Below are 11,126 nucleotides of genomic sequence, written 5' to 3'. Positions count from 1 at the left end.
AACAGCTCCTTGCTATGTTTCCCAGGAAGTGGGTCAAGTAAACATGTTTGTTTTGTCCCATTTACAAGTCGCAGGAGTTCCTCTCATGTTATTTCTTCAAAAAGAGAGATATTATTTTGGAGGGCAATATCCGGCGTACACATCCGTTCATTCCTCAGCACCGCTGGACACGCCCCTACACGCTCCGCTTCTGCAATCAGTAATCAACACACCTGCACTTGATGAGACTCCACGCAATAAGAGCCAGAGTGTCCTGAGATCCAGTGCTAGAACGTAGTTCTCTGTTCACAGTAAGCTGTCACGTCTAGCTCCTCTCCCTGTATACTCGCTCTCCGTGTTCCTTCTGCCCTCGTCCTCATTTGTCTTTTGTCGTCTTCCTTGTCCTGCAGTATTCCTTCCGCCTCTTTGGATTCGAGCTGTGCGCCTCGCTTCCCTGGACTCCCCCTGGATCTTGACTGCCTTTTCTGGATAACGACCCCTCGCTCGGACACGGACCCTGACACCTCTCTCCAGCCCCCGGACCTTTCGCCTGTCTCACAGACTTTCCACCAGCCTCGCCCTATTGGACTTCCTGATTCATATCAACACGCACCTACAACACTTGCTGGTAACATGTCCTTGTAAACGCTTCACATAGTCCTGCTTCACACACATAGTAGCATACACACTCCATTGGATCTCAAGCTCAATAAATACGTGTTGAGCTTTACCTCTGTCTCTGTGCCGTCTCCTTCCGTAACAGTATCTGCGTTAATAGAACCTAGTTGGAGCTGGGACGAGTTATCTTTAATCTCCTTTCTAATGAGTTTAATTTGCTTTTTAAAGAAATTCATAAAGTCATCAGCCGAGTGGGTAGAGCTACTGGGAAGGAGTCCCTTGTTGGGTTAGCGATGCTACTGTACTGAACAAAAATTTAGCATCATTTTTATTGAGGCGGATGATATTTGAGTAGTAATTAGCTTTAGCTAAGGTAAGCATGCGTTTATAAGTTACTAAACTATCACTACATGCTTGATGGAAAACCTCAAGTTTAGTCGCACACCACTTGCGTTCCAGCTTTCTACGAGATCGTTTAATAACTCTGGCTTCTGTAAACCATCTCTGGGCTTCACCATGTCAGCTTTGTTATTAAATTACATTTACCCAACACTTATCATCCGCGAGGGAGATGAAGGGAAGACTGTTTTTTAAGACACCTTTAGGCTATTTCGAGTACCTTGTTATGCCTTTTGGCCTTACGAACGCGGTGGACTTTTTTCAGAATCTTGTAAATGATGTTTTGTGTGGGATGATTGTGCAATTTGTTGTTGTTTATCTAGATGATGTCCTTATATTTTTTTCCCTCCTTTTCAGTTCAAATTCAAGATGTATGCTTAGTTCTTCAACGCCTGTTAGAAAACTGGCTTTTTGTTGAAGCTGGAAAATGCACTTTCCATGTCTCTTCAGTTTCCTTCTTAGGCTCCATTGTAGAGAGGAGTCAACTTAGGCCTGACTCAGCCAAGATTCAGGCTGGGGTGAGATGGCCTGCTCTCACGTTGAGGAAGTTGCTACAAAAATCATTGGGGTTTGCACATTTTTTATCATTGCTTTATCCGCAACTTCAGGAAACTTGTTGAACCCTTAACTACACTTACATCAATTAAGCAACTGTTTGTGTGGGGCCCGGAGGCCGAGTGCATGTTTGATAGACTTAGTCCCTGTTTACCTCCGCTCCTGTTCTTGTGCACCCTGACCCCTCATTGCAACTTTTTGGTGAGGACAAGCGGTAGAAAATGGATGGATGGATAGACGCTTCTACTACCAGTGTGGAGGCGGTGCTCTCCCAGAAGTTGACCTCTGATCAAAACCTGCACCCCTGTGCCTTCTTCTCTCGTCGATGAATGGACGGCAACAGGGAGCTGCTGGCCATAGGGCTGGCCTAACAGGAGTGGAGTCACTGGCTCGAGGGCACAACCCATCCCTTCACAGTGTGTAAGGGCCAAAAAATACTTGCCGTGTCTCAGCTCCCACCAGGCGTGATGGGCTTTATTCCTGCCAAGGTTCTCATACACTCTCACCTATTGTCCAGGATCAATAAACCGTAAGCCAGATACCTTATCTAGCTACATGACAAAAGTAGCTTGCTACATCAAAGCTACATTAATTAAAAAACTGAGATATTATCTCAGATCATTTTATTAATCTACTTTAATGAGGTAATTGTATAAGGAATGTAACTTACACAGGAAATAAATATCAACCCCAGAGGGACAGGCAATAGAAAATGGATGGATAGAGATTATCATTAGCAATAATTCAGGGGGTTTGCAGAAATTTCTGTCCCCCAGGGGGATCATGGCATATAATAATTGAGAAGCACTGCAGTCGACCGTGGTAAATGAAAACAATTGTTTATTTTATGTAAATTGTAACAAATATGAATCATTTTAATCACTATATAAATATTAAAGACCTTCAGCTCCTGACAAACAGCTAATTATGTCATGTCTGTGTGATCATGTTTTGTTTTAATCATGTTTTGTTTTGTTTAGTTATTGGACTCTTTAGTTTCTGTTTACGCTCCATTGTGTGTGTTTCCATTAGTTTCACCTGTACTCATTTGGACTCACGCACCTGTCTCATTTGTTTGAATCACACCTGTCGCTAATCAAGACATCACTATTTAAGCCTGTAGTTGCCAGGCAGTCAGCCTGGCGACATCACTCTTGACACACTCTCTACACACCCTAATGATCCATGCTGCTCTTTTTCATGCCCTTTTCTCATCGAAGTAAGTTTTCTTTATTCATGCCATAGTTTGCAAGTTTTGTTTCATGTCCATAGTTCTGCCTTTGTGTGAGTTTTTTTGTTTTTATAGCCAAGTTTTGTACTTCCGCCCTTGTGCGCGCCTTTTGTTTATTCCTTTTTTTTTTAGTGTTAAAATTAAATATGTATTCACCTTCACGCCATGTCTGGTCCAAATCATTTGCACCACGGGAGAACAAACCACGCCACAGTCCACGCCTTGACAAATTATTCAATAGAGCTCCTCTCTGCTTTCTATGAGGTAATTTCAGTCATTCAATGAGACACATTATCAGAGCAGGATCAGAGCTGACATCTTAGACACACACACGCACAAACATTTACACATGTAAGGCTTGTCCACACACCGCAACACATTTACACACGCTTGCACAGTGAAAGTAACACACATTGACACATCAGCATGCACCATTTTGACAGCGAGCTTCAAACAACCTCCGGTACACTGACACACACGCCTGAGACACACAATCACACAATGACTCCTCATCGAGTTGACAAATCCCTTGAGTTGTAGCTGACATCATGTAGTTAGCATTTCATGTTTTTTTTAACCACGATGTGCCATCTGCCAGCGAGCGCAGTCAAGTATGAATGGCAGAGCCTGTTATGAAGTCCGCTGTCTGCCAATGAACCATCTAACACTTCCATCACACACACACTGTACTGCTCTCAGTGCCCTCTATTTCAGTGGTGTCAAAACTACGACACACGACCAAACGTTGCCCGCCAAAGTCTTCAGTGCGGCCTGCATCACAAGTTTATCAAGACTATTGGCCTGCGGAGTGTTTTTTTGCATAAATTTAATACCTTGTTGTTAAATTAGAGTGATACCAACGTGATATTTTTGCTCTGTTGTGGGCAAAGATAGAATCGGTGGTCAATAACCATGAATTGTATTTTCAAGTAATTTGGTAAAAGCATCGGTATATAAATGACCAAATCCAAACAACATTTCCCACTAATGGTATCAATGAAAGTTGTCCAAACTTTTTGGCTAAAAAAATTTGTCCGGGAGCCGAAAGCTGGCTGCATGCAAAGTAACAATATATATATATATATATATATATATATATATATATATATATATATATATATATATATATATATATATACATGTGATATTGAAAACACTAACTTCAGTTATTGTTTTATTATTATTTATTACAACTATGTGTGCTGTCTCAGCGTGATCACGTTTACACAAATGTTTTTACACGTAATCGCCGATGGCAATGTTTAAAGTTTGCATAATTATTTCCCGGCGAATTGAATAGGGAAGTTTGCCATCCATCCATCCATCCATCTTCTTCCGCTTATCCGAGGTCGGGTCGCGGGGGAAGCAGCCTAAGCAGGGAAGCCCAGACCTTCCTCTCCCCAGCCACTTCGTCCAGCTCCTCCCGGGGGATCCCGAGGCGTTCCCAGGCCAGCCGGGAGACATAGTCTTCCCAACGTGTCCTGGGTCTTCCCCGTGGCCTCCTACCGGTTGGACGTGCCCTAAACACCTCCCGAGGGAGGAGTTCGGGTGGCATCCTGACCAGATGCCCGAACCACCTCATCTGGCTCCTCTCGATGTGGAGGAGCAGTGGCTTTACTTTGAGCTCCTCCCGGATGACAGAGCTTCTCACCCTATCTCTAAGGGAGAGCCCCGCCACCCGGCGGAGGAAACTCATTTCGGCCGCTTGTACCCGTGATCTTGTCCTTTCGGTCATAACCCAAGGCTCATGACCATAGGTGAGGATGGGGACGTAGATCGACCAGTAAATTGAGAGCTTTCCCTTCCGGCTCAGCTCCTTCTTCACCACAACGGATCGATACAGCGTCCGCATTACTGAAGACGCCGCACCGATCCGCCTGTCGATCTCATGATCCACTTTTCCCTCACTCGTGAACAAGACTCCTAGGTACTTGAACTCCTCCACTTGGGGCAGGGTCTCCTCCACAACCCGGAGATGGTACTCCACCCTTTTCCAGGCGAGAACCATGGACTCGGACTTGGAGGTGCTGATTCTCATCCCAGTTGCTTCACACTCGGCTGCAAACCGATCCAGTGAGAGCTGAAGATCCTGGTCAGATGAAGCCATCAGGACCACGTCATCTGCAAAAAGCAGAGACCTAATCCCGCAGCCACCAAAACGGATCCCCTCAACGCCTTGACTGCGCCTACAAATTCTGTCCATAAAAGTTATGAACAGAATCGGTGACAAAGGGCAGCCTTGGCGGAATCCAACCCTCATTGGAAACAGGTCCGACTTACTGCCGGCAATGCGGACCAAGCTCTGACACTGATCGTACAGGGAGCGGACAGCCACAATCAGACAGTCCGATACCCCATACTCTGAGCACTCCCCACAGGACCTTCCGAGGAACACGGTCGAATGCCTTCTCCAAGTCCACAATTTTTGCCAAACGCTTTAAATACAGTCAATACAAACTGCGGCAAAGCCATATTTTGAAGGTTAATCGCAAATATGCTGTTATATGGATGCGCGCAGACACACATACATAAATACACACATTACAATGCTTTTTCTTCATCTATAAGACACTGAACACTAAAAAACTTCAACTACTTCACCTTTAACCACCATCCCACATCAGACCTTGTTGACAATGCAATATAAATTATAAATGATAAACCATTGAATATCAAAAATATGTGAAACTTTGACTCCAAACTTGTTTACTTCCCTGACGACCTCCTTAAATTTTTGTGATCAATCAGAAATATTAAGCAGCTAAAATGTGCCAAACATGGGGAAGTGTGGAGCAAGTGTTCAGCATATTACCCATCATGCACTGTAATGGATTTTTTTCATTGTTTGGACACCCCTGAAATATCAATCAATCAATCAACGTTTATTTATATAGCCCTGTGGAGAGGGGCGTGGTCCACGCGTTCCCTGCGGGCGGGGTGTGCGCGGGGGATGGCCAGGAAGCAGCAGACGGGTGAGTGGATATCTCAGCTGGAGCGAGTTATCTAATCACCTGTTCCTTTATTAGCAGCGCCGGAGACCATGAGAGGGGGAGATAGTGGGAGCAGGAGAGTGACCGAGGTGCTGAAAAGCAACAAGGAGCGGGTCAGAAGGGACCGGTCGGCTGAAAAGCAAAGGAAGAAGGGCTGAAGGCGACGAGAACAAAAATAAATAAAAACTCTCCTGTTGAAACCCACGTTCCGAGGTATTGTGGTCACATTGGTCCGTCGAAACCCTGAAAGGGAAGCAACAGCTTTCCACAACTGGCGCCCAACTAACCGGACTAATAAAATGTCCACCACAAGCCCCGTGGAGGCGCTCGGGCGAGTGCTGGCTGAAGTGTCCGCGGCGAGCCAGCAGCAAACCCAGCTGCTGCAGACTTTGATGAACAGAGCAAACACATCAGGTACGGGAGCGACGGCGTCCATGCAGCGCATGGGGGAGACGGAGGACCCCCACTCATTTCTGGACGTTTTCGAGGCCACTGCAACCTCATGCAAGTGGCCGGAGGAAGAATGGGGCGTGAAGCTGCTGCCGCTCCTGGTGGGGGAGGCACAGCGGGCGGCGCTGAGTCTCCCGGCAGCCGCCCGAATGCAGTACCCCAACCTATGCCACGCCATCCTGGATCGGGTCAGCAGCAGCCCAGAGGACCACCGGAGACGGTTTCGAGCCATGAAACTGGGCCCAGAAGACCGCCCCTTTGTGCTAGCGCAGCAGCTGAGGGACGCAGCAACCCGGTGGCTCCAGCCAAACGGACAAGACCCAAAAGTAATAGAGTCCATCATACTTGAACAGTTCATCGACGCCATCCCGCCCAGGACATCCGCCTGGGTGAAGTACCACCAGCCCACCGACGTGAAAATGGCTGTGACTTTGGCAGAGGACCACCTGGCTGTCCACCGGGAGGCGACTACAAAGACAGCCGAAAGGCCCACCCCAGCGCCCCGCCGACGACTCGCGCCACCGGACGGGACAACACCGGAGCAGCGATCTCGACCGGCCGCACCACCTGGAGTCAGCGAGCAGGTCCCCTCATCGAACAAACGGCTCAGAAGCACACACACACACGCACCCATTCACGCACACATACACACCCAACAAAGTCCGGGGACACGGGGTGATAATATCTCCTCTGCTTGTGCGTTCCAGGGTACCGGCGCTGCTGACGGAGAGCTTCCCTCGCAGATGGCGCCTCGAACACCAGGGCTGGTGTGCAGGGGGTGGGGTCAGCCCGGGCACGTGCGCCGGGAGTGCTCCTTAATGGAGGTGGGGCAGGTGATGCGGGTTGTCGGGCCCCCGGCACCCGCCCCCGATCAGGGGGAGACATACGATGGTGGATTCGGGCTGAAAACAGTCCATGATTCATCAGAACCTGGTTCGACCCGGGGTGTTCAGGCAGGCAACACGGGGAAAAATCAGGTGTATTCATGGGGATGTGCACGAGTACCCGATTGTCCATCCATCCATCCATCTTCTTCCGCTTATCCGAGGTTGGGTCGCGGGGGCAGCAGCTTAAGCAGGGAAGCCCAGACTTCCCTCTCCCCAGCCACTTCGTCCAGCTCCTCACGGGGGATCCCGAGGCGTTCCTAGGCCAGCCGGGAGACATAGTCTTCCCAACGTGTCCTGGGTCTTCCCCGTGGCCTCCTACTGGTCGGACGTGCCCTAAACACCTCTCTAGGGAGGCGTTCGGGTGGCATCCTGACCAGATGCCCGAACCACCTCATCTGGCTCCTCTCGATGTGGAGGAGCAGCGGCTTTACTTTGAGCTCCCCCCGGATGGCAGAGCTTCTCACCCTATCTCTAAGGGAGAGCCCCGCCACCCGGCGGAGGAAACTCATTTCGGCCGCTTGTACCCGTGATCTTGTCCTTTCGGTCATAACCCAAAGCTCATGACCATAGGTGAGGATGGGAACGTAGATCGACCGGTAAATTGAGAGCTTTGCCTTCCGGCTCAGCTCCTTCTTCACCACAACGGATCGATACAGCGTCCGCATTACTGAAGACGCCGCACCGATCCGCCTGTCGATCTCACGATCCACTCTTCCCTCACTCGTGAACAAGACTCCGAGGTATTTGAACTCCTCCACTTGGGGCAGGGTCTCCTCCGCAACCCGGAGATGGCACGCCACCCTTTTCCGGGCGAGAACCATGGATTCGGACTTGGAGGTGCTGATTCTCATCCCAGTCGCTTCACACTCAGCTGCGAAGCGATCCAGCGAGAGCTGAAGATCCTGGCCAGATGAAGCCATCAGGATCACATCATCTGCAAAAAGCAGAGACCTGATCCTGCAGCCACCAAACCAGATCCCCTCAACGCCTTGACTGCGCCTAGAAATTCTGTCCATAAAAGTTATGAACAGAATCGGTGACAAAGGGCAGCCTTGGCGGAGTCCAACTCTCACTGGAAACGTGTCCGACTTACTGCCGGCAATACGGACCAAACTCTGGCACTGATCATACAGGGAGCGGACCGCCACAATCAGACAGTCCGATACCCCATTCTCTCTGAGCACTCCCCACAGGACTTCCCGAGGGACACGGTCGAATGCCTTCTCCAAGTCCACAAAACACATGTAGACTGGTTGGGCAAACTCCCATGCACCCTCAAGGACCCTGCCGAGAGTATAGAGCTGGTCCACAGTTCCACGACCAGGACGAAAACCACACTGTTCCTCCTGAATCCGAGGTTTGACTATCCGGCGTAGCCTCCTCTCCAGCACACCTGAATAGACCTTACCGGGAAGGCTGAGGAGTGTGATCCCACGATAGTTAGAACACACCCTCCGGTTCCCCTTCTTAAAGAGAGGAACCACCACCCCGGTCTGCCAATCCAGAGGTACCTCCCCCGATGTCCACGCGATGCTGCAGAGTCTTGTCAACCAAGACAGCCCCACAGCATCCAGAGCCTTAAGGAACTCTGGGCGGATCTCATCCACCCCCGGGGCCTTGCCACCGAGGAGCTTTTTAACTACCTCAGCAACCTCAGCCCCAGAAATAGAAGAGCCCACCACAGATTCCCCAGGCACTACTTCCTCATAGGAAGACGTGTTGGTGGGATTGAGGAGGTCTTCGAAGTATTCCCTCCACCGATCCACAACATCCGCAGTCGAGGTCAGCAGAACACCATCCTCACCATACACGGTGTTGATAGTGCACTGCTTCCCCTTCCTGAGGCGGCGGATGGTGGTCCAGAATCGCTTCGAAGCCGTCCGGAAGTCGTTTTCCATGGCTTCCCCGAACCCCTCCCATGTCCGAGTTTTTGCCTCCGCGACCGCCGAAGCCGCACACCGCTTGGCCTGTCGGTACCTGTCCGCTGCCTCAGGAGTCCTATGAGCCAAAAGAACCCTATAGGACTCCTTCTTCAGCTTGACGGCATCCCTCACCGCCGGTGTCCACCAACGGGTTCTAGGATTACCGCCACGACAGGCACCAACTACCTTGCGGCCACAGCTCCAATCAGCCGCCTCGACAATAGAGGTGTGGAACATGGACCATTCGGACTCAATGTCCAGCACCTCCCTCGTGACATGTTCAAAGTTCTTTCGGAGGTGGGAATTGAAACTCTCTCTGACAGGAGACTCTGCCAGACGTTCCCAGCAAACCCTCACAATGCGTTTGGGCCTGCCAGGTCTGTCCGGCATCCTCCCCCACCATCGCAGCCAACTCACCACCAGGTGGTGATCGGTAGAAAGCTCCGCCCCTCTCTTCACCCGAGTGTCCAAAACATGAGGCCGCAAATCCGACGACACAACTACAAAGTCGATCATGGAACTGCGGCCTAGGGTGTCCTGGTGCCAAGTGCACATATGGACACCCTTATGTTTGAACATGGTGTTTGTTATGGACAATCTGTGACGGGCACAAAAGTCCAATAACAAAACACCGCTCGGGTTCAGATCCGGGCAGCCATTCTTCCCAATCACGCCTCTCCAGGTTTCACTGTCGCTGCCAACATGAGCATTGAAGTCCCCCAGTAGAACGAGGGAGTCACCCGGGGGAGCACTCTCAAGTACTCCCTCGAGTGAATCCAAAAAGGGTGGGTACTCTGAGCTGCGGTTTGGCGCGTAAGCGCAAACCACAGTCAGGACCCGTTCCCCCACCCGAAGGCGGAGGGAAGCTACCCTCTCGTCCACCGGGTTGAACTCCAACATGCAGGCTCTGAGCCGGGGGGAAACAATAATTGCCACCCCAGCCCGTCGCCTCTCACTGCCGGCAACGCCAGAGTAGAAGAGAGTCCAGCCCCTCTCGAGAGAACTGGTTCCAGAGCCCTTGCTGTGCGTCGAAGTGAGTCCGACTATGTCTAGTCGGAACTTCTCCACCTCGCGCACTAGCTCAGGCTCCTTACCCCCCAGCGAGGTGACGTTCCACGTCCCAAGAGATAGCTTCTGTAGCCGAGGATCGGACCGCCAAGTGCCCTGCCTTCGGCTACCGCCCAGCTCACATCGCACCCGACCTCTATGACCCCTGCTATGGGTGGTGAGCCCATTGGAGGGGGAACCCACGTTGCCTCTTCGGGCTGTGCCCGGCCGGGCCAAGAGTACCCGATTGTGCCAGTGGAAATTTGGTATAAGGGTCAAAAGCATAGTGTCAAGGTTGCCGCAAGCGCGCACCTTACGCACCCCATAATTCTAGGAACGAATTGGCCGGGATTTAACCATCTATTGACACAGTGTGTGGGGACGCGTTCACGGACGGTAGGAGGGGGGAGTGTCCGCGCGGTCCTCCGTGGCGACGCGGCTTCATCCGGTACTGCCGAGCGGGAACCGGTGAGGGCTTCGCGGGAGGCCCCCCCGGCCCCCCGGTGGCAACCTACTGAGGATTTTCCCCTCGAGCAGTCCCGTGATGAAACCTTGCGCGAGGCCTGGGACCAGGTGGATTATATTGACGGTCAGCTGGTGCGCCCGGGGAGAGCGCTGGTGTTTCCCCATTTTTCAATTATTTGGGATAGATTATACCGAGTGGGCTGTGACACTCAAACCGGGGAGGAACACACCCAGTTGTTGGTGCCAAAACGCCGCCGGGAAATGGTTTTCCAGGCGGCGCATTTTAATCCCATGTCTGGCCATTTAGGGTATGATAAAACACTTAATCGGGTCATGGTCCGATTCTATTGGCCAGGCCTCCGGGCAGACGTGCGCCGTTGGTGCGCTGCCTGCCCGGACTGCCAGCTGGTGAACCCAGCGGCCGCCCCAAAGGCGCCCTTGTGCCCATTACCGCTCATGGAGGTCCCGTTCGAAAGAATTGGGATGGACCTCATCGGACCATTTCACCCGAGCACACGGGGATACCGCTTTGTGTTAGTCCTGGTGGATTACGCAACGCGCTATCCCGAAGCAGTGCCCTTGC

The sequence above is a fragment of the Entelurus aequoreus genome, linkage group LG05 (assembly GCF_033978785.1).
Source record: "Entelurus aequoreus isolate RoL-2023_Sb linkage group LG05, RoL_Eaeq_v1.1, whole genome shotgun sequence".
Lineage (NCBI taxonomy): Eukaryota > Metazoa > Chordata > Actinopteri > Syngnathiformes > Syngnathidae > Entelurus > Entelurus aequoreus.
This window is presented reverse-complemented; position numbering follows the sequence as displayed.